Genomic DNA, 5,000 nt, shown 5'->3' on the forward strand with positions numbered 1-5,000 from the left:
TGTATCTCCAGATTGTAAGATGCAGGAACAGAAAAAAAAAATTCATTGTGTAATGTCTAATAATAATGTTTTTTCAACATTTTAAGTCATGTGTGTATGCATAGATCCAGTTCAATAAAATATTTTTGAATGTCTGTCAACTGTAAGAAATCATATATTAGGAAAAATAAAATAAAAAATATTTGCATGGATTACTTTATTCATTACATTATTCAATATAAATACATGCAAAAAGCTGCTATGGTTTCTAAACTATATTTGCACATACAAGAAAAAAAAGGATAAAACAGTCTTTAATTATATGCTACTCTCTATTTCAGGAGTTTTCTGTTCAAAAATTACACCTATGTCTACAAATGTGTGAACAAAATCTCCCTTTCTTTTTGTTAGTTTGTTAAATGGGAGTGGGTGTATTTTTGTTTTGTTTGAGAGGGGGGGTGTCTTTAAATACAGCAACTTTTTTTCTTTCTTTCAAAAGCGATTGTCATTCACTCTTTCAAGCTTGAATGAATTGGTGCATTCAGAGTGGCTATCGAGAGACCTACTCCAAACACATCTGTGAGTAATATATTTTCCATTCACGTAAAATTAGAAGATATATATTACACTTGATAATCATATTAAGTCACATTTCAACATAGTTCAAACAGAACTACAAAGATAGAAAAATTCAAAATTCTATATTAACACTTTAGTGTATAATGATAATTATACTCTTATATTGCAACAAGTTACACTCACTAGAAATACAGGATAAATATCTTGTGTATTATTGCACTTGGGGATGAATATATCCCAAAGGAAGGAAAGACCTAGAGAGGGCATCTTCTTCATGTACATTCTGCTTTACACCCTTACAATTCTTTGGTCCCTGCACACAGCAGTATAACTTGCAACCGCAGAGATCCGTAGGTGGGCATTGGTTCTAATATATTGTAAGCAATGGTTGGCATGGCGAGGTGTAACATGCTAGTTGACATGCCAACACCATCGTGGCTCGAGTCTTGGCAAATGCAATGTAGACTATACAAGGAGAAAATAATCAACTAGAGTTCATAAATCAACCACTTCGTACAACACATTTTAATTAAATAAAATGTAGTCTATATAAAATCTACATTAAAATCAGAATATCTATAAAAAGAAAGAAAAAAAAAAAAAGGTGGGGGGAAGGAAAAAAAAAAAGGAAAGGTAGGATGGGGAAAAAACAAGTACAAGAAAGGCATAAGACGATATTGAGAGTAAATATGCAAGTTAATCGAAGTCGATCTTCGATTAAGGAAAATTCATTGCTCTCAACAAGATGGGTCTTCATGAGCCATCTTCCCTGAGAGCAAAGGTTCAGGATAACTTTCTCCATTATTTACAAGAATGAAAAATGGAACTGGAGAAAAATATTTCCTATTATACTAATGGAATGTGCACAATGAAGTATGGAGCACAAAATATATGGAATGACCTTAAGAACTACGTTATCTCTAGTGTAAAAAGCCATGGAAATCAGGTAAAGGATTATACTGGGATGCTAGGATTATTATTATTATTATTAGCACTACTAGTCAATGAATCCTAAATTGGCCTCTAAAATATAAGAAACTCCTGCTGCAAAAATCTCATGAGAAGTTTCAGGGCGATGGCCAATTCAGACCTCATGATCTGACTTTCAACTTTTTTTTCTTTTTTAAACACACTACAGTCAAGAGGAAGCAAGTACAAACGAAGACAAGGAGGAAGTGAGGAAAATTTATACATACCCTAGTATGGTGTACCCAAAGCCGCAAAGAACCAAAAGCTAGTGACTGCCACAACCACCTTCAGAAATTCATTTAAAACAAGACTGTGGACTGACAGAGCATGACCCAAGGTGAGCTACTGAGCAACAAATTATTATTTACTGCTCCCCCAGAAGTACCTTTCCAATGCACCCGGTGTAATAATAATAACGAAAAAAAATTACCTACAGAAAGAGAAAGACCGTCCGTCCCATGGCTCCCAAACGACAGGTATCTGAAGTGGTATGTTGCATATCTCTCATGCCTTTACTCTTTTCAGTATAAAATGCATTGTTAGATTACGAGAAATATGGGCACCACAAGCACTTGACAAACTTTCCAGTCATAAATGCCAATCAAAATTATAAGAATTTGTAAGTCCATTACAGAACGTTGGTAGAAAAATGCATTTTTTATGATGATTTTTGTGTTACTTTTTGGCTAAGCACTTCTCTCTAGAATTGCATGCAAATTTATGCCGAAAGGGAGCCAGGTCATCCCTTAACACCTTCGAAGATGCCCGAGACTTACCAGTAATTCTCCCTTAAAAAATCATTGTGAATTTTAGCCACATATTAATAACCAAACTATTGAGCACCTGTCTCCCTGGCATTCCATAAGATGGCTCTTCACACATTAAAATATCACAGATGATGGTCACGAGATAATGCAATAATTATAATACAATAAAAACCTTATTCACTTGTTACACATACTTATCTTTGGATGCTGATGACTTGTTAACATAGGAAATAATTTATCTGCTCTTAATTTCGTGCAAACGTTTTTTATTTATCATATTTTAATTGGTAATATGTGTAATAAATAAGTATTTCAGCCACGTACACCACGATTACGAATAAAAACCACTTTCAGAAGGACAGCACTGACTCAAAATCAGATCTATACAAGTCATGGGGTAGTTTTAGAGATCAACTCACTACAGGTATGTGAGAGTGAGGGAGTGGGGAAAAAAAAAAAAAAATCAACTAACTACATAAATAAATAAAAAGGACAAATGACTAAGAAAACGGTGGATAATTGAGAAATGAGTATTATAAGGAATAAATATTAATATTTTAAAATATGATGGAAAAAAGTAAATAATAAAAAACATGGATACAAAGGGACATTTTCTTAGTGTATATATAATAAACAAAAAATGTACTCTTGAATAAAAAAGGAAAGAAAGAAAGAAAGAAAGAAAGAAAGAAAGAAAGAAAGAAAGAAAGAAAGAAAGAAAGAAAGAAAGAAAGAAAGAAAGAAAGACCGAAAGAAAGAAAGAAACAAAGAAAGAAACAAAGACAAAAAAAGAAAAGAAAAGAAAAGAAAAGAAAAGAAAAGAAAAGAAAAGAAAAGAAAAGAAAAGAAAAGAAAAGAAAAGAAAAGAAAAGAAAAGAAAAGAAAAGAAAAGAAAAGAAAAGAAAAGAAAAGAAAAGAAAAAAGAAAAGAGAATGAAGGAGCAAGAGTTTTAGAGACGTGGTGCACGTGGCTGCCTGAGCATTAGGTTGAGAGTGGCTTGAGCACCGATGAGGCTCACTACTCACGCTATCACGACTAGGGTACGAAGAACAGGAAATTGATACACTGCGGCACTCAAAACGCACCTATTAGATTGAAAGCCCTATAATCTGGTATTTAGGGCAACTTAATAACTATGATAATAAACTCATCATTTGAAAACATTCGTAGCAACTGTCTCCTCCCAAATTCTTCTTATGGGAAATCTGCCTACTATCTAAAATTACAGCATACTGCAGCACTTCTGAATGGTCTTCTCATTTCATGAAGCACTCCAACATCTAACAGTGAAAGTAATTCAACAATGATTATCTAACAGTGAAGGAAATTCAACAATGATGATTATAAAGATAACACTTATTAGATAATACAAATGAATGATGATATTGTGCACTGCAGCACTGACTGCCTACTTCCAAAGCCCATTATGTAATGGGCAATTTTATTTCCACAATGATGCTCTATGCTACATCAATCTTTTGCATAACACCAGAAAACAACAGAACTGCAAAGGCAGGAATGTTTTACAGTCCTTTCAAACTCAAATTGCCAATGTGGCAGAACTAGTAATTATGATATTAAAAAGAATATCTTAAAACAATATACACTGAACTAATGTAACCTTTCTTTAATTCATCTTAGTAAAGATCATAATCTCTAGTCTTGCCAAGAGCAAAGAAATGAGCAGAAACAAAACTATGTTCTCATGGAGACTGTCATATCTGCCACACAGTAGAATTCTAATGGAAAATAATAATATAATAATAATAAAAAAATAAAAAAAACTGGTGGCAAGGGCTTGTGAACATCACTGGGAGTAAAGGAGAGATCATTTTGTTACTGTGGGGTTATACAGAATAGGCACTTCTCAAAGAATAAATTAAGAAATGCACTGCCTTCCTCCAAAGGCAAAATATGCAGTTTGTTTATTTAAAAGAAATTCTACCCTGTAAACTTCATTTTCAACTGATACAACACAAATTCATATGAATTTCATCAGGCATTGCATAAATGATTTGTTGCAGAACAATCCATTTTTGCCCTATATAACAATCAAGATACTGATATGCCTTGCATGGTGATGGCTAACTTGACTTCACCCTACAGTCACAAGCCAAGGCACTGATTGACAACTCCCCTTGTCACTAGGAACACTGCCCTTCATGTGCTGAGATTAAATCTAGCATCAAGGACTTTACCTGCAAATCAGTTAGTGTATTAAGTGCATGACAATGCTTCAAGTCTGATATAGGTACACTAACTGGTCCCTGGTTCTTGTATTTATCTTGTGTTTCTGGTCTGCTGAATATAGGGAAAACCAACATTAAAACACAAAGATTCACTTATATTAATGATGAAATTGTAGCAGCATAGTATATTACTGATGCAGTTCTGCTGAAAGCAACACTCACAATACAAATTTGATAAGGCACTTGGAATGCACAATAATTAACAAAGTAAAAATCATGATAGAAAACTTAAAAATGTACAAGGAAAATAGCATCACTGTATATGCTATAATCTAACTGTCAACACACATCAGAGGCACCTGTATTGGTGACAGCAATATAAAATTTCTTAAAACAACTACTGGAAGACTTTGTGATACTTGTTGTTACACTAGTTGCAGCCTATGGGCTGTTGCAACAAGTTCCTTAACCTAAGGACAATAACTCAGTATACAACCTAAAGAGAGAAAGAGAAAAA

At 33.5% G+C, this 5,000-nt stretch overlaps 1 protein-coding gene across 1 annotated transcript in view; it reads right to left on the bottom strand.

Moving 5' to 3' along the window:
* Positions 1-1,873: 1,873 nt before the first annotated feature.
* fus (epithelial splicing regulatory protein fusilli) overlaps positions 1,874-5,000 on the bottom strand; it is a 196,649-nt gene continuing 193,522 nt past the window's right edge. The window contains exon 13 of the mRNA XM_070135007.1: positions 1,874-5,000. This exon is cut by the window's right edge and continues 647 nt beyond it. The gene's annotated coding sequence lies outside the window, so the exon portion shown is untranslated.

The sequence above is a fragment of the Penaeus vannamei genome, chromosome 20 (assembly GCF_042767895.1).
Source record: "Penaeus vannamei isolate JL-2024 chromosome 20, ASM4276789v1, whole genome shotgun sequence".
NCBI lineage: Eukaryota > Metazoa > Arthropoda > Malacostraca > Decapoda > Penaeidae > Penaeus > Penaeus vannamei.